At 52.1% G+C, this 19,113-nt stretch overlaps 1 protein-coding gene across 3 annotated transcripts in view; it reads left to right on the forward strand.

The window, feature by feature from the left end:
• Positions 1-2,285: 2,285 nt before the first annotated feature.
• The window catches only part of ZMAT4 (zinc finger matrin-type 4), a 66,966-nt gene continuing 50,138 nt past the window's right edge, over positions 2,286-19,113 (forward strand). Inside the window, exon 1 of one of the 3 annotated variants that reach the window (XM_055820347.1) lies at positions 2,286-2,534. The gene's annotated coding sequence lies outside the window, so the exon portion shown is untranslated. The remainder of the gene's footprint in view (positions 2,535-19,113) is intronic. The other 2 variants (XM_027781103.2, XM_005233529.3) reach the window with 2 other exon arrangements.

The raw sequence follows: 19,113 nt of genomic DNA on the forward strand, positions 1-19,113 counted from the left end.
GCAGCTAGTGCTCCGCGACAGACAGCGGCAAGTGCATTAGAAGGTGAGAGGGTGCACCTTGAAAAAATGTAAAAGATTTATTAATTTGTAAGTTATTTCCAACATTTCTTGTGCTGATGCTGCCATTACAAGGGAGCATGGGATGCTCCTGGGAACTATGTAATCCTAAAAAAAAAAAAAAACAACCTGAGGAAGAAATCTAAGAAATATCTCTTCCCTGGATGGCAGCTGCATCATTGCAAATACTGGCTCATCTGCCCTTCTTAGGATCGAAGTATCTGAGGCTCCAGGTGGCAGCTCTAAGGGGTTTGTGTCAATTTTGGAGGCTTAGATGCATGGCTTAAATGCTCTTTAGCAGTTACTTTTTTTACAGCTAAAGAGCCAAGCAGGATCCTGAAGCATCACAGCTCAGGTAGTTTGCAAAACTGCTGTCAAGCAGGTTAAGCTGGAAATGGAAAAATTGCTGGTGAAGTCTTTTCTCTTCTTTCTAATGTTTGTTTGATAGAAGGTGATTTAAAGTCTATTTCACCATCTAGTTGAGGCTCCAGATACCTGGTAGCAAAAGTGCAGCCGTGTGGCTCAGCCAGCCACTCTGCACATACAAAATCCATGAGACTCTCCATAACAGAAACAAATCAAACTAAACAGACTCACTTCTTACAGGTGCTCCAGTGACCACCCGCCAGCTGACCTGTAAGTGCCTGGAGACCTCTCACCCAGGGCACCGGTCAGATTTTGCTGTTACTCTTGTTACCTATACAACATACACTTTCTAATGAGGCATTTTGCTTAAGATGCAGCATTTTTATCAGGCTCTGGGAAAGGTGATACCTGGACAGCAGAGCTCTTTCATGAGAAAAGAGGGAGGCCCGTAATCACTTTGATTAGCCAGTTATTCAGAAGGGGAATGAAGCATGCTTCATTTTACCTGGCTTTGGAAGTGAAGGCCTAAAGGAGCATTTCCATATCTCTGCATGCAAGTTGAGCATCCCCCAGCTCCTCCAGGGTGCAACCCCCTATTGCCTTGCACTGCACAGACCTTTGAGACATCTCTCCTTCCCTGCAGAGACCCAGCACCCTCTTCTCTGCTGAGAAATGTTATGGGAAGAGGGAGGTGGAGCGGAGCCAGATTAACTGCAATTTCACCTCCCAAGGCTTGGAGCACAACCTCTCTCTGCTCCATCATGTCCCCGTAAGGCCCACGTGCTGGCAAGCGAAGTGCCTGCCGATTCAGCAAAGCTGGGACACAAACCCTGCATGGTACCAAGCCAGTCCTCGCCCTCCTTATTTTGTTATGAGCAGAAAGAAGGGTGGTGAGAAGACATTGCCTCTGAAGTTCTGTGTTGGCAGAAGGAAGATGTATGGGATTCTGCTCGTCTACACCCCGGTGTTCAGGACTTTCAGTCCAAACTCTGAAGTGGCTTTGCCTGGAGGATATTGTGCACAAAAAATAAGGAGAGTCCACCCTCTTTCTGAATTCAGCTGTTACTGGATTTCAGAGTGGGGAGATCGATTTGGTTTAAGCCTGGCTGTGCAATGCAGACTCCTGGGCATGTGTGCGTGGTGCTGTATTAGGGGTTGTCTCCTTGCGTATGGTTTGCAGGGGTCTGCATCCCCCACTATTTCTCTTTCCCCTGTTCACTGCCATGCCCTCTTCTGTTCTGCCCCTGGCCTTGGGCACTTGGTTGCTGGCTCCTGCGGCCCATCTGGTCCTGCCTGAGGGAGGCCACCACTACCTATAGCTGATCATGAACCTGTCCCATTCCCTCTGGTATCCGCTCTCCTCTGGCCACTTCTTTAAGAGCTGATCCTGCCCTCCATCCCATTCCCTCTGGCATCTGCTCTCCTCTGGCCGCTGCTTTGAGAGCTGATCCTGCCCTCCATCCTTGCGTGGGGGGCTTACCCCCGCCGTGCCGCACGCGGCGGGCGCCTGCAGCGCGAGGCGTGCTCACTCCATAAATCCAGGGTATTAAAATAAGTGCGTCATCCGCAAAAGTACGAATCTGAGAGTAAATACGTTCCCCCCCCCCCCCCCCCCCCCGAGCCTGCGATATCCTTCGCAGCCCGTGCCCTGCACACCGGATTTGCGCATCCTTCCGTTTCCACCGCAAGGAGCAGCACCACCACCACCACCATCCCCTCCCCCGCCCCCCCCCGGCGGCTCTGCCCTCCCCCCACCTGCGAGCCCGCCCGGGGCCGCGGGGGTCGCTCCCGGTGGCGCCGGTGGCGGGGGCTGCTGCGGCGGGGGGGCTGCGGGCGGCGCGGCCTTGCGGAGCGCGGCGGAGCCAATCGCCGCCGCCGGGGGCGGAGCTGGAGCCGCAGCGAGCGGCGCCCGGCGCCTTCCCGGCACAGCCGGCCTGGGCGGCGGGAGCAGCCGGGCGGGGGGCGCCGCGCTCGCAGCCCCGGCCCTGCGCCTTCCCCGGCGGCATCGCTGGAGCGGCCCCGCTGGCCGCCGCGCCGCAGCCCGGCCGGTGGCACCAAGGTACCGGCGCGTCCCCGCCCGCCCGCGCGTTGCTTGTTGCTGGGATCTGTTGGTGAGAGTTGGAGGAAAGTTTGCCGGGAAATCGGAGCTGTTTAATTGCAGCGTTTGCGGGAGAGCGGTGGGAGGTGATCCGTTGCGCTTGCTGGCATCAGTTGCCAGGTGCAGCCAGGCTGCCGGAGCGGTTTGGGTAACGCAGGCGCTGCCGCGGAGGGGGAGCTGGGGTCGGGGGTCCCACCCAGCGGCTGTGCCCGCCTGGACCCGCGGCGGTGCTCCGGGCTCACCCGCGGCGGCTGTGCGAGGGCTCCGGCCCCGCGCCGGGCGGGCGGTGCGCTGCTGGCGGAGTTTCGCTGAGCGCTGCATCCACCTGTGAGCCGGGCAGGCCTGGCGGTGCGGGTAGCCCCCCGTGCCGGGCAGCCCCTCGCAGCTCAGGGTGCTTTTAATGAAAGGACTGGGCACAGGCGGCTCCACAGCAGCGTGGGAACGGGAGCTGCTGTGGGATGGGGCACGGCTGTCTGCAGATGCAGGAAGACGAGCCCATTCTCTCTGTTTAGGAAGTTTGGAGAACTTCCCAAGTCAGCGCCGCTTGGAGACCAAAAGCCGGTTTCCAGGGAGGCAGCGAGCACTTGGGGCTGCCATCCCTGGGGACACCCCTGGCCCGACTGGCCGCAGCGGCTGGCCTGCACAGCTGCTTCCTGGCTGGCCAAGGGGGTTCAGTTTGTGGTCTCCGTGGGGCTGGCAGACCCCCTGTGTTGTGACGGAGTTGCCCATGGGTCTGAGAGCCTAAGCAAAAGGGGTCTTCATGCAGCATGACCGAGGTGACTGCTGTTTTGGGCTGCATGAAAGATCTCTGGTAACTGATCCCTGAGCAGGCGATCTGTATGCATTGATTAGTGATACCACACCTGGGCAGTGCTCCTTCAGTTCCTGATGCCAGACTTGCTCCCACTGCAGCCCTTTGGGCAGCCACAAGCTCCTTTTGCCCTCCTCTGACGTTGAAGTGACCTTAGCGTTCAGCTGGGTGAAGAACAAGGTTTGCAATACGTTGAGGAGGCAGTTCAAAATCACCAGTTTGCATTTTCCGAGTGAGATTGTGCTGTTGGTTCTCGCATGAGCACGTGCAATCTCTCTGCAAAACACAAACAACTGGCCCTGGAATGGAAGGGGTGAGCCTGGGGGAGCAGGGGGCTGCTGCTGGAGAGGGGCAGGGGGACACTGGGCAGAGGGGTTTCAGCTCTGGGGCCCTCATCATTCCACGGGAAGGGGACAGTGACTTGGAGCATCTCCTGCTACTTCTCCTTGCGCTGTGCTGTGAGGCGGGGAATGGCAGGGACTCGACAAACAATTTTGTAAGAGGTATTTTTGATAAAGGTTCTAGACAGTGACTCATCTGCTGTAGGAAGGGACAGGAGGGAGGGGCAGCACAGGAGCTTTCTAGAGTAAAAATGGGTCTTTCCCCCTGATTTTATCAAGGGCAGGAGTGCAGGAATCCTTTACTACTCCCAGAGCAGTGTGGACCTGTCGATTATAAGCCTCCTAAATCCCAGTGCCCCTGCACCTGCTCTGGCACCTCTTGCATCCCTTTCCCTAGGGAGGATCCTGCCTTCTGGCCACATCCTGGGATGGGACTGTCCCAAAATTCAGATTGATTTCCACCCCTCCCAACTGATTTTATCTGATTATTCTTAGTCCCTTCCAAGTCACTACAAATAACGAATCCTTGCCCATACATTGCGGTCCACATCGCATTTCTGTGTGTACCTGGCTGGTTTGTGTGTGCAGGTTTCAGAAGTCACTTCTCTTGGCTCTGAATTGTGCTGTCTTAACTTTCCTCCCGCATCCAGCCTTCCTCCCTCAGGCTTTTCTGCCCTCTCCTGTGCTGAAAAGCCCAGAGGAGGTGGACTGCTGCTGCGTTTCCACTTTACCAGGTGTGCTATAGAGCACGTACTGCACCCCTGACAGGCCTCCCTAGCTATTCACAGCATTGCTGATGAGCCCTTCTTGAAAAGGCGTTCTCTGTGTATGGACATGTTTTGCTGATATTTGCCTGGATCTGGTTTATTTGCTGCTTCCAGTTTGCAAAAGAATTAGGGCAGCCAGTTGATCCTTGCTGACTTAGCACCTTGCTCCCAGTGAGCAGCCCAGCTTTCTCTCTCCTGGGGGATTTATGGCTCGCTGTGTGGCACTGCACCACCAAGCTCCCCCCTGTCATGCCCAGAGACCTGCCTGGGAATGCTGATGGCCAGTCTGGTCCAGCTATGGATTTATCATCCCTCCGTGCAGGGGTTTTGCTGTTGGGGGGAGGAAAAATCTCCAGTCCCACCAACAAACAGCCCTTATCCCCCACGTCAGTGATCAGATGCAGACACTAACAGTGGGGATATTTTGAGGATTATTCCTTTGCAAGAAGTGACTTTTCACCAAAAGTCAACATCTTTTTCAGACCCGTGAGTCTCTAATCAGACCCTTTTTCATTGCAAGGTGCTCTTCAGGGTTGGGAGGGCTCCCAGAAGTCCCTCCAAAATCACTGTAGGGTCTGAGACGATCCAGGCAAGGCTGGGGCTCCTGGGGCTGCTCCTGGCACTGGGCACTGTCAGATCTGGGTGTCTCGCTTTATCTGGGCTAAGCTCCCAAGGAAGGAGGTGCGACTGGAGATCCAGAACTGGTTTGAGAGATCAGAACTGGGCCAATTTCTAGGCCAAAACGGGGCTGCTGATGTTCCTCAGAGTGGATTTGAGTATGGAAACCGATGAAGGTCAAGGCTTCCACCTCCCTCTGTTGCACAGGTGCCTTCTCTGGCTGAAGGTGGAGGGGGTCGCCTCCCTGACAGCTGCCAGGCAGGTAGCAGGACATACGGGAGTTCTGTTATTCCTTACCAAGTGTGAAAAACACCCCTTGCTGAAAAGTACTGGAGCTGCGCAGTGCAGATGGGGCTGCCCTCAGGAACAGCAGCAGCTTCAGGGAATGAGGAGGAAGGCTTTCCTCCATGCCATGCCACCCTCTCTTCTGCAGAGAGCGTGTACTGTGTTTGCATCCCCTGAAGGAAGGTTTTACAGAGCCAGGCTTTGCTGTGTCGGTTCTGCAGCTGTGACCTTCGGGCAGCTTGTAGATGAGGCTGGGTGGGCGCTGGCTTAATGGGATGGTGCGTCTTTGTCCCTTTGTTTCAGTTCTGCAGTTTCTTGGTCACCACACTGTGTGCCCTGCCCTGCAGGGAAGGATGTGCCAAACGCTCCTTTCCAGACTTACTGGCGTGGTGGAGAGGCCAGCCCAGGCAATGCACAGGTCATGGGGCACCCGTGCCACCGTGGACTGCCGAAGGCTCCTTGTACTCCAGACACAGCAGAGACCGATGCCCAAGTGGCATCCTGCTCCTTTCTGCAGCATACTCGAGCAATTCGGTTAAGCAGGTGTTTGTCTGTATGCATGTACGTGGGTAAGTTTAAAAAGTCAAGAGGAATTAAATACTTATTTTCTGGGCAGTAGCTTTTGTGGGAGCTGTGTATAGGAAACCAGAGGGTTTTCCAGGGTCTCTCATGCTCTGCTGTCTGCTCAGCCTGGCTCTTGGACAAGAGCATTTGGGTCTTTGCGTTTTTGGTCACCTTGCAAGAGACACAGGCAGTGATTTCTGTTCTCCCTGCCTTTGCACCTTGTTCTGCTGACAGCTGCATTTCTCCTCAGCTCAGAGGTGTGAATGCTTCTACCTGCCACCACCTTCTGCTCCTGCAGAGCAAGACATGGCATTTTGCAGGGGACAGGGAGGGGGTAGCCATGCCACCCGCTTCTTCATTTATTGATTAGAAAGGAATAAAGTTGCAGAGAGATCAGATTTTGAGAAAGACCCAGAGTTCCAAAATGCTCCCTGAGGATAGATCCCTAATTGCTCTCTGATTGCATTAGAGTTTAATTTTTTGTTGTTTTTACTGTAATGTTCCCATTTTTCTTGACAGTTTGCTTTGTTCCATTAACTAGAAATGGCTGGAGATGAATATTCTCTATATTAAAACTTGCCTGTTGTGTGATGCTTGACAGCTTTTAGGCCTTTAATGTGCTGGTGGGGGATGCTGGTGGCCCACCCTGCCCGGCTCCCTGTGCAGGGGGAATTCATGTGTGTGCTTGGCATTCACCCCATGATGACGGTTTGCCCCTATGTAAAAGGTTTGGTTCTGGGAGTTTTTGCTGGAATGTGCAGATCTGGTGGCACCAAGTCGAGGGTCTTTTGGCCTGTGGGTGCAGTACGGTTGGTCCCCTCCACTGGGCAGCATTGCTGCAGGTGCTCATGCAGGGGGTCGCCAGCCGTGCACCACTGCGGGGCACCTGGGCAGATGGGGCAGCTCGCAGGGCACTGCCCTTGTGCCGAGTGGAGGGTGGGATGCGGCAAGAGGGGAGGGGGCTTGCACCAGTTGCGAGGGGCTTGCTCTGGAGCTGGATGTCGCTTTTGGAGGGAGGTGGTGGGTGGTGAGGACTGCTGTGGGGGGAGCACTGTGTCCCCGCTGGGGACCTGTGCCAGCTCCAGCCCCGGTGCCCCTTGGCATCTGTGGGATGAGAGGGAAATGGGAAGGTGAGTGGTGGTTGCTGCCTTCCTTCCAGGGCACGACGAAAGCTGAGCTGAGCTCACACCAGTGGCTCATGTGCAGCAGCACTTCAAAGGGCTCATTTAATGCATTTCTCCAGAGCACGGAGGGGGAGCAGGTCTGGAAATACAACCACAAAGCTTCAAAAAGGGCTTTCAGGAGCTTCATTTGGAAAGTGATAGGGGGGTAGAATGTTGCTCCTCTTAATTCCAAAGCAGAAATACATTTATTTTGTCTGGTTAAAGGGAAAATGGTGTAGAAGATGTAGTTAAGCTTGGACCTGCTTCTCGCCAATAGATATTTGTTGGTGAAACAAATTCTGAAGGCAGGAGAGTATAAATCAATCTTTCCAGTATGTCAGCCTCTGCAATAGAGGCCTTAGAGGTGTCACCTGTGTCCCCCATTGATCGACTTGCTTATATATTACATACGTGTTAGCTGTGTGTCACATAGAGTACCTGAAAAAGGCCCTGACTGCCCATGAGCTGGATGTGATAGAGCTGCATGTGCGCTCTCAGAGCACAGTATCAACACTAGGAGATGCAAGGAACTGCGCTGTGAACTTAAAACCACTCCTAAATTTGATCCAGCTGCTTAAAAACGGTGGGTGGACTTGGTGGCAAAGTGAGACATTGGTATTTAAAGCTTTCTTAGAGGATACAGCCACAGACATGACACCCAGCAGCTAGCTCTGGATATGAGGCACGCACTGCTTTCAAAATTACGTAAAGAAAATGGGAAAAGCTCTGAGCACTGGATCTACAGCACCCAGAGCAGCTTGTCAGAAGCCCCAGGAACAGGATGCAATTGAACACCCACTGCTTTTTAAACCACAAATTAATTGGTTAAAGCCCCTGTTGCATGGGATGCTGTGCAAGCTCCTTTGTTATTGGATGTGTAATAAGCACGTGTGAGCTGATGGTATTAGTAAGAAGCAGAAACTTGCACGGCCAAGGTGTTCAGGCTGGCATAGCCCCTGGGCTTCGATCCGGATTGCAGCATGGAGGTGCTGCCCGCCGTGCCCATACCTCGAAGTGCTCTGGGGTCTGTGGCTGCACCCACGCGCTCTTGGTGAAGAAGCGGGAGAACGGATCGGTTAGCGGGATTTTTCCTTCCCACCATACAAAAAACCAAGCTGAAATGTTCGTGGGTGGGGCACGTTAGCCGGCCGCGTGGGCTCTGTGGTTGGGTCCTGCGGTGGCTGTGGGTCTGGCATGGCTCGCAGCCTGGGCTCCTCCGGTGGCCACACCAAGTGGTGGCAGGGGGCTGGGGCCACACTGGGGTCACAGACTGCGCCTGGTGCTGGCTGGTGGTGCCTGTGTTCCTGTGGTCAGAGCTGGGCTGAACCCGGGAGAATTTCAGCTGCTGGCAGCTGTAACCATGTGTCACGGGAGGCTGGTGCTCTCCACATCCATGCTTACTGCCTCTGTGAGCTCTGCGGAGCCTGGGCTTCGGTGGCAGCACGTGGCAGAGAGCTGGAGTTTAGCTTGACTTAAAATGAAAACTAATTAATTATTTCTGTGTTTTCTGTCCTACAGTGTCACTGGTGAAAGCATCAGGATGATAACTGTGGATCCAACTGTTCATTTGAAAATATTAAGTGTTACACAAGTTTATGACAATGTTATTTCCTGTTGCCAGAGATGCTTCATGATACTACTAATTGTAGCAATATTAATCTGTCTAATGTTCAAGCACGTGGCTGTAGTTTGCAGGAGTCTGGCAGGGACAGGAGCCACACGGAGTGTGGGAACCTGTTATTTTTCTCTCTTTAATTGTCAGATGTTTTTACTGCAATTTCAATGTGCTGGGCTGCAGCTCCTGTGCATTGCAGCGCTGCCCATGCCCGGGCCCTGGCTGCTTCCAGCGCAGGCAGGGGGCTCACGGGGGATGCCTGGCACGTGGGGATGGGATGTGCTTGGATGGGGTGTGAGGACAGAGGCGTGCGAGGAGCTGATTCATAGTGCACTGCTCTGATGCTGGGCAAGAAATGACATTGCAAAGCAGGATGGAACTGAGTTCTGGGTGCCATCTACAGTTATCTTCACTAATTCATATTTATGAAACTCTTCAGGAGTTTCACAGTCTCTTTTCTGCAATGCAGGCTGGTTTGTATTCCAGGGTTTTTCCAATTACCAAGCTCTGTTACTGTTTCAGAGTGAGCTCTGTTGCTGTTTGTGCTGGGAGGTCATGGGACTGTTTTGTGTCATCGTTGCCAGTGATGCAGATCATGGTGAACCCCATTACATTCAGTTTTCTCAGGAATAAGGCGTGTTTTAACGAGCGTTCAGTTCTCATCTGGCTCTGATTGTACCAGGTGATGCTTTGCTTTGGGAATTTGGTGTTACCTGATGGATGCTTTCCTGTTTCGCAGAAATCCTTTACTGCCAGGTCTTGACCTCTTTGCTTCTGGTAGGTGGTATAGCTGAGATGTCTCTTCAGTTTGCTTTTCTGGAAAAGTCTGCACCATTTTAGAAGTTTTGGGTCTGTGTGTGCGTACTTATAAAGGTATTTTCATGGCTCTACCAAAGCACAGGGATTTTTTCTTGTTTTGCAGAACATACAAAAAGCATTTTTCAGCCTTATTTCCTCTTTAGCCAGAAAAGGAAGGCTGATGGCCATGACTGAAGGCTAACTTAGAAACCCCAATTTGAAAACCGATGTTGTATGAAACACATTACCTTGTTTTAATGCCTTTCTGTTGCTTCTTGCTACCACAGGGGATGCCTGATAAATACTGTAGGAACAGGAGTCCCCAGACTATGCAGAGAGAGGGAGACCTTTCCAAACCCTGGCAACAGAGCCAGTCTCCAAAAGGAGCAGCTGGGGCCCAGCCTGGAGTGTGCCGACTCCGGCCCTTCTGCAACAGCAGTTTAATTTCTCACTGATGAAATAGAATAATTTGCATTTCTGGAGACCCTTTCACATGTGGAGCAGGAGCACTACAGTGGGCATTGATAAACCATTTCTCATTGCTTGTCTGTTGGTAAGGGACAGAATAGTGCTGTGGATTTTTTTCTAGAGGGGAAAATGAAGCACGAATTATCCAAGTGGCTTGCTGCTGAAATGCTCCCAAATATAAGGCAGGTCTGAGATAAAAGTCCAGCATGCTGCTGCTCTGTGTGGATGAGCCTGGGAGATGCCTCTTAGAAGAGAACAAATGCAAACCAAAAAAGGGTTGTGTTTTTTCTTTTTTAAATCAAAGATAGGCAAAGAAAAAGAAAAGACTGTAGGAGACATGTAAATGTTTTATGTTTTACTTAAGATAAAGCTCCTTGTTGGTTACTGCTGCACACAAAGCTAATTGACAGATGACACGATAGTATGAAGAAGTTTAATGAGATCTGCTGATACCCTTTAAAGGATGTGGAATTTGGATGTGCAATTAAATTAGGCCAGGGGTTTAGCTGCTCCCTGCTAACTTAGGGGACTTAGATAGAAAGCATTTGCATTCCTGGTGTCTTGTTTCTAAATCATTTCATTGATTACAAAAAGCCCTGCTATGGCAGGGGAGCTGTAGCTGAAGGGAACAGAGTCCATCAATCATGACAAGTAGGGAGGGTTCCTGGCCAGCGCTGCTTGGCTGCCTCGGGAAGACCTGGGCTCCTATAAATCCTCACTGGGTGGCTCTTGGCGAGGCAGCTCTGGCTGGCAAATACTATATGTGTGGAGGGAAAGGAGCTCAGCCTCGGATGACAGTGAGGATAACCAGCAACATCTCTGCTTCTGCTGTCGCTAACTTTGTTAACCTTTGCTGGGCAGGGAGCTTTTAATGCTGTCGGCTAGCAAGCAGTGACATTAAACTGATTTGGGGTTAGTGTTGTTAGGGCTGAAGCTGGTTTTGGTAAGAGATGCTTTAGCTTAGCTAGTTAGGCCAGCATGCAGGCTTTTATCAAGGAATGCAGTATTAAAATAATCCTCCATTAGCGATGGGTAAATTTGTTCTCTGAAGGCTTCTTCTAAGCTTGTTGCCACCTTACTTGGCTTTGCCTCTTGGGTTTCTGAGCTGAAGCTGATGGGGAATGACAAGCCCTGATTATGCAAAGTACCAGAGGCTACGAGCTGCAGGCACGGGATTCAGCTTGACTCGCTTCCTACTGTTTTGTACATTATTAGGGAGCCACAGGAAAAAGTAGGTCCTGCTTATCCAAAAATAAACGTGGCATCCTGATTGTAATTGCAGAGAAAGGCTGCGCAGGAGCTGCTCATCGGCTTCTCCCCCTGCAGCGGCTTGTGCTGCAGCGCAGCCCTGGCACCGGCCCGCGGACAGGGACTGGGGCATGGCAGCAGCACCCCCCTGACTTTCAGGGTGCCCGCGGCGTGAACTGCACTCCGTGGAGGCTCCGAGACTATTTATGCATCTTTTTGTGAGAAGCCACTGTTCCCATGGCAACCACAAGCATCACATGGTAGCCCTGGCGCTGCAGCATGTTAGCCGCAAGGTGCCTTGCTGCACCCCATGCTCCCGGCCCTGCGATGCCCTGACGCCTCGCGGGGTCCCTGGGGGGTGTGGGTCCTCAGAGGGGCTGGGGGAACATGGTGCTTGTGGCTGGGCACCATGAGAGCTGCCAGAATTGCATCCCTGGGTGGCAGGGGTGGGAAGAAGTGCGGAGCAGGGAGCGGTGGGAGGATTTAAAAGGGGAGGCAAGCAGGAGGGAAAGGAGCGGGTGCCAGGGCTTCATGCCAGGCTGTGTTGGAGGGGTGGGGGGTTGGCCAGGGCTTAGTTGAGGGGAATCTGTTGCTGCAGGGAGGCACCAGTGGCAGAGATGTCCCAGGCCAGGGTTCCTCATTTCTTAGCCATCCCAGTTCTCCGCATCCCCATACAAGTGAGTCCCTCCGCTCTGCCATCTGACTACATCAACTTCTGTGTCTCAGTATAGCCTCTGTGGAAGCCTTCATGGGTTTTAACTCCTTCTTTCAGGAGGTTTCTGGGCTGTCCCTGCTGCTAAGCAGCCAAGCTGTGCCACCCAGCCTTGCTGGAGCAAGTGCCAGAGCCCTATCCTTGAAGTGTACAGGATGCAGAATCGATGCCCTGAGGCACAAAATGTGATTGCTTTTTGTTCAGCTCCTACAAACTTTATTAAAGCTGTCACAATATATCAACTTCCTCTTAAAAATATATTTTTATTCAAGTCAGCACATGTTTGCAATTAAATCCTGCCACACGATGTAGTGTGAATAGTTAGAACAATTCATGTGTGTAACCCGGTACACTCATTTGTAGGGAAGGAATGGTGCCACCCTCAGAACGGTGGTGTAGCTCCCTTTAAACCTGGCAGCATCCTTTTTTCATCATCCCCCAAGGCAATTTGCAGCATGAGGGTTTGCTCTCTGCTGCTTGCACAGGTCTTTCCTTTGCTCTCTAAATCTACCCACCTGTAACTTCCTCGGCTTGCCCTTTGTTCCCACCTCAGACAGTCAGTCAGTCAAAAAGGCACCAGCTGCGTTTTACTGCCATGCGTGAGCTTGCACGTCTGTCACTCCCGTGCCAAGTGGGTGCCATGCTGTGTGGCGTGGTGCTGGCTGGGGGATGCAGAACACCGGGTGCACCCGCAGCCTTGGCCTTGCTGCTTTTCTGCCTGGGAGGCATCATCTGCATTTTGTGGCTTTGCTCTGGCCGGAGGGCACTTTTTCCTGAATGCTCATCAGTTTTTTTATGCTATTTGGTTCTGCTATTTCTAAATGGTACCTGGGTAGCACCTGTGATAAGGTGAGGAGGTGGGAACATCTGGTAGCTTTCCCCACCCTGCTCATGAGTCTCAGGGGAATTTGGTGAGACATTGCTGGTGGGATCCTGCGCTTGCAGCTGAATCCTGTGCGGAGGAGCGTGCAGCCGGTCTCTCTCTGTGTGCCTGCACTCTTCGTCCTGTGTGGTGTTCCTCGCTCTCTGCGGCGGGGACAGGCACCAGCACGGGTATTCTCCTCTCCACAACGTGGGTGCTGCCAGGCTCCCTTCAAAAACATCGTCTCCTCCACTGAGAGGACACTGTTGCTGTCCGAGTGTCCCTTAGTCCTGGCAAACATCAAGAAGGATCCCAACGAAGGAGCAGTTTGGCTGCTTACGCTGGGGGAGGCAGTGCGCAGTTGTGTGTTCGGGATGCTTAGCTTAAGACTGGTCGGCACTGATGCTCCGTCTCCTCCGTGTTGCTCTCTGCAGCGTCTCCTCTGTGTTTTGACACATGCAGTGGCCACGTGCAGGGTTCTCTCCTGCTCCCCAGCTCGTGCCACACACAATCTTGTTCTGATTTTCAAGGCTCCAATAAAGTGTGTCAAAATGCATCAGAGGCTGAATGCAGAAGGGAAGCAAACTGACTCGAGAGAGGATTTCAGGAGCGGAGGGAGCAGGGAGATGACAGATAACCCCCAAACCAACCAAAAAACACAGGGAAGACAATGTGTGGCAGAGGTGGCAGATGTGCAGCACAGCTGGATGGGCACGGAGAATTTTTGGTTTGGCAGGAGAACAGGAGACACTGAAAATAGCACGCACGGCTTGTAGTGAGGCCTTTGTGGGTAGGGACGCTGCCACCATCACCATCGGGATGCAGGATTGCCAGGCTCCGTCATGTCACTTGCTGGTGCAGGCCCCATCCTGCTTCCGCCGGGGCTGTGAAAGGAGAGCAGGCAAATCCAGGTGCTGGTACAGGCAGGGGCTGCAGACCCCGCAGCTGCATATTTGCCCTCTTGCACTAGGCTCGGGGTGGGCTGCACAGGGTCCCACCATTGCTGCGGGACGTCCCGCCGTGTCTGCTGCCTGATGCTCTTCCCTGGGGAAAGCTGGCAGTGCAGCGCTGCTCTGATGTACTGCCCCGGCCCCTGCCTTTTTCTCTCGGTAGCCAGTGGTGCTCTCTGTGGTGGGATGCTGCTGTGGTCTCCAGCGCCCAGAGTGCTCCTTTCTCAAGGCAATAAATGCAGGAGGAGAATTGCACTTGTGGAACAGGCTCAACCATCCATCATGCTGATAGTGGTGGGAAATGAGGCACTTCAAAAGGCAGTATTTTGCATGTCTTCAGATGCCTTGTTGTAAGTGCAGTGACAGAGTTGCTGAAAGCACATTAATTATTAGTAAAGACTTTTTTTCCTTTTTATTGCAAGACAAATTAAACAACAGAAGAAACCAGGAAGTGTTACACAAGGTGTTGATCCATGAGAGAGTGACAGCAGCAAAAGGCACAAATAATAGATAACATGAAAATCGGGACATTTGGGTTTTGGATCGTTTGCATTTGGCATTTATGCACATGCTCAGTTGCCATTTCTCTAGTGCTCCAATACGGAGGTTTCAGAAGCTGTTAATTCTGGGAAAGGTGATTAAGGCTCTTGAGAGTAAATTGGATAAGGGGCCACAATTATTTTTTTTTCCACTTGGCTGGGAGAAACAGAGTTGCTGAATTCCGTGCTTTATCATATAGTGCTCTTTGTCCTTGGTTGTACAGTAAGGGAAATGAACCGGTGCAGAAATTCCTGGTGCAGTGCAACAAGCACGTGGTTGAATGAGCACCCACACGGGGCAGCTCTGGCACAGGGTGAAGCACGCTGGCATGTGCCCAGCACCACGGGTGGGCCAGACCGAGGGGCTGATGTGTCCCAAGCTCTCAGATACCTGCTGGTTAAATGACGGTGCAAAGCCAGTCTTCTTTCATCAGCTGATGGTCTCGGTGTGGCTGCTCTGGGTGGATTTTCCCCGGTGTGGTTGCAGGCAGGGGTGTGGGTCCGAGCTGCGTCGGGGAGAGCAGCCCTGAGCAGAGGGTAGCTGGGGGGATGCTCCCCTAAACCTGGTGGCAGTGTTTGGGCGTGGGCTAGGGGGAAAATCTGGCACTGAGAAACAGTGATTTAAAAAAAAAATAAATTAAAAAGTTCAATTGGAAAGGCAGAAATACAGCTGGAAGCAACCAGAGGGAGGCAGAGCCAGCAGAGAGGGTGGGAAGCGGTTGCCTTCCCGCTGGCACTGGGTGCTCTCGGCAGAGCGTGGTGAGGCAGTGCCCGCAGCAGGGCGGGGGTCGCCTCTCCTGCTCGGTCTGGATGGTGTCCACAGGTCACTGCTGCCTCCTGCTCAGAGTCCTCTGGGTCTGCAGGGTCTCAGCCGGGTGAGGGCAGGGTTGGGGTGTGGGTCTGTGGTTGCAGCAGCTGAGTCGGCAGCTTCTGGGATGTCTGCCTGTAACTTTTATCCCTGTACCTGAGACGTGTTGTAAAGTTCAGACAACGGTTACCCAGGGACTTGGCTGTAATCTCAGATTTAGATCCTTCATTTGCTGCCTCCACTTAACATGTCCCCTCCTGAGCAGTTGCTGTAGGTGCCACGGGATCCGCCAGCAGCAGCGCAGGAAGAGAATTTGGAGAAGCTGCAAGGTACCTGCTTCCGACAGCGGGCTGGCCAGGCGAGCGGTGGTGCTGCGTTTGCTGGCCAGGCCAGTGGTGGTGCTGCGTTTGCTGGCCAGGCGAGTGGTGGTGCTGCGTTTGCTGGCCAGGCGAGCGGTGGTGCTGCGTTTTCAAACTCCCTACCCCAAAGTGGTATGAAGTCATCTGCAGCTTCTTGGGGTTTTCATGGGTTTCTGCTTATTGTTGAAATACGGAAATAATTGGCAGTGAACAACAGCAAGGGTGGTCTGTGAAGTGATATAAAAGGCAAAACTCAGAATTAGAAAACCTCTGTCTTGTTCCTCTTTGTTGTGTACTCTGGAACTTTTGCTACCAGTCGTGAATTTCCCATTACTGAAAGAACTTATTTTCCTATTCACTGAGCTCATCGCTCAAAAAAAGGGGGCGATGAACGTGATAACAGGGAGTATACAACAATAAAAATAGAAGCAGTTTGCTGGGGGAAGATTGCCAGAAAGGAGACTGCAACAGTATTTGTCAGAAGCATGGTGGGGAAGCATTTGCTAGCAGTGACTGCAGATTGTGCTTCTGCTCCTGCCTTGCGAATGAGGACCCCCAGGGCTGTTACAGCAGCAAAAGGCTGCTGCGACTGGGACCCACCCAGCTGGCACTTTAGACCGAACTGAGGTCCTGTAGCACTTCTGGTGTCCTGGCTGGGTCTGGATTGCAAAAGCACTTACTACAGGTGTGCTTCCACTGCTCTCCTTTGTAACAGGTATGCATTCAGCGCGTGTCCATGTCTGGTGGGGTTCAGCTGGTGCAAAGCATATCCTTAAAAAGGAATTTGGCTTTGAATATGTCTCTGATGTCAATATGTGAATTGCTGTCCTCTGAAATTTAATGCAACTTAGTTAGCATCTTTCTAACAGTTGCCAAAAACTGGAGTCAGCCTCATCAAATTGATTTTCATTAAGCTGTTATAGTCACTGAAACTGCTGAGAAGAATCATAGCCATATGGCACAAGGTATTTAAAATGAAGTCTCTTATGACACAGTTTGCCATTCCTGGAGATGCTGAGCTGACATGTGCAGAGGTTACAGGTCTGAGGCAGGGAGGGGGAGCCTCGACACTTGAGTGCCAGCATGACAGGCAATAATAAACCCCTCTGAAAGGAGATAGCGATCCGTGTGCGTGGTGGAGGCCCCCTGCTCATGACCCCACCTGAGGAGCGGGAGATAAAGAGTTTTAGATGTTTAGACCTTGGTGTGCAGACCAAGTGCTTCTGCTCAGCTGAGCAGTTTGAGCTTGGCTGGAAGGCTGCAATCGCGTGTTCGTTCTCAGCTGTCAGCAAGAAAAGCCTCTGAGACTGTGCAGGGCACATGTCCCTCGGTGCTCAGCACCTGCAGGTCTCCCCCAGGTGTCCCGGAGGCACGCGGTGCTTCGCAGCCCTGTACGCGGCAATGGCTGGCGGTGGAGAAAACCCTTCGTTCCATTCTGCTTTTTGACAAAGATGGGCGGCGTGGTGAGGATCAGCCAAAGGCTAGTCAGTTCTAGGAGCTGTTAGGCACTTATAGGCAGGGAGAGTCAGAGTAGAATTAAGTGATTAAAAAAATATAAATATTAATTGCTTATGAACTCCTTTTATGACATTTGCAGGTGGAAGAAATGAGTAAATCACTGCTAAGGCTGACCCACAAAACAATAATGCAGAGTGTAGCTGAGACAAGGCTAACAGGGAGGGCGGGGGAAAGGGAGCTTTTCTGGTGCAGGAGAAAGTGCTGCTTTTAGGTCAGGTACCCACACAAGGCTGTTCTGTTTTTCCCAGGGCTTCGTGCCTGGAGCCTGCCTCTCCCTGCAGTGGGGAGCCCTTGCAGTTCTGCACAGATGCCATCAGCTGGCCACCTGCGGCTGCCTCGCTGCTAACCGCTGTACCAACCCCTTCGTAGGCAGCAGGCAGGCCCCTCGTTTGGTTCTGGCATCATAAACGGGTCTCTGCGCAGATCCCAGGGGAGATACCAGCCCTGGACCTTTCCTATGGTCTACATGCAAGACCAGCCAGTTGCACCCTGGGGACAGTTGCAGAGAGAGAGAGAGAGAGACTGCTGTAAAACACATGGCAGGGAGAGATGCGTGTTCGTGTATTCATTTCACTGAGTATTACCTTGAGGTCCGTTTGATGTACTGCTCTAGCATGTTACCTTAGAAAGGAAAACAGAAAAGTCCAGAAAAAAATGTATTTTAAGAAAAGCAAAGGAACCAGCCACCAAACGTAAAAGGTTGCAGCAGCCAAATTCAGTCCTCTGGAAGGGACTCAGGGGAGGAAAGCTATCTGGGGGCTCTCCAGCAGCAGAGAGATAATTAGGAGGCTACTGAGAAGGGGAAGAGGCTTTTGCTCTTCTATTGCATTTATGTGGGACAAGCGAAAGTATGTTTTCTCAAGGCAATAGCTGGTACCTGGGTTTTAACTTGTTCTTAGGCTGTGTAGGTTTTAGTTGCAGCTTTGCAAGGGTGTTTTGTATAAATGGGTGCTGGTAGTGGATTGCTTATGTGGAAATCTTCCTTGCTAAGGTGAATCTATTATTTTTGTCAAACCTTTCATAATAAATTTTGCCTGAAGCAGTTATTGTTACCAGAGCTTTCTAATCATTTTAAGTAGCCAAGCTTACATATGCTTGAATCCTCTCTACAGTTTAGCCTAATATATTCATGCAGAAGCATGAAGGAGGCTTTGCTTTCATTTGTTCTCCTGTTCTCCCTAATCCGCATCCCTCACTCCTCTGCCTTGCTGTGCTTTTCATCACTATTAAAAAGCAATGCATTCAAAAACAAGCAGTGAAACCCTCTGCCAGGATCCCAGGTATGAGGAGGACACATTTCTGCTCCCTGACAAGAGGCTCTGCTGCCCTGCAAGCTCTAGTGATCCTGGGCTCGCTGTGCTTCCCAGGGGCACGGAGGGCTTTCGGGGAACCACCATCTCCTGTGGCATCGCTGCTTGCTTGTGCATCCAGTGCTTGAAGTCAAGCAAAAAGACCTGGTCCCCGAGCAGCAGTTTTCACCGGCAGTTCAATTGGACTATGGCAACGAGACAACAGTGGGACCCAGCCAACTGCTCAAGGAGGTCAAAGCAACGTGGTGCCCGGCTGTCCCGCTGCAGAGAGCAGGGTGAAAGCAGCCAAGAAAGAGCTGCTCCTTGCTGAGGTGCTCAAGTGACGGCTGGGCAGAGCAACGTGGTCCTGCCAGTGGGGATGATGCACCCAGTTCTGGGAGTGGGGCAGGAGAATGGGAGCAAAGCAGCTGTTGCCCCGAGCCACAGCTGTGAGTTTGCTGCATGGGTAAACAAAGGGCATGTGGTGAGAGACAGCCCTTCCTTCAGGAGATACATGTGTTCGAGGAAGAACAGAGTTGGGATCTGTTATCAGAACAAGAAGGGCTAAGCTAATACTGAGCAGCTTTTGATTTACTCTGATTTTTGCAATGAGAGTTTATATGGTGAGCGTTGCAAACCGCATGCAAATGAAGGCGATGCTACCTGCCTCTGCCTTGGTTGCTGGATTGAGGTTTAATGAGATTCTTTGGTTTGCCTTGTGTCAATCTGTTGTGTTTAAGCAAGATTTCTTCCCCCCACTTTATTTTGCCTTTGATGCAATTTTGCAACACATCTTGTACTCTTAAAAGGGTCTTTGGGTGTCTTTGAAAGCTTCTCAATGCAGCGTTTCTGTAGGCAGGATAAATGAAGATTAAAC

Source organism: Falco peregrinus, chromosome 17, assembly GCF_023634155.1.
Source record: "Falco peregrinus isolate bFalPer1 chromosome 17, bFalPer1.pri, whole genome shotgun sequence".
Taxonomy (NCBI): Eukaryota; Metazoa; Chordata; class Aves; order Falconiformes; family Falconidae; genus Falco; species Falco peregrinus.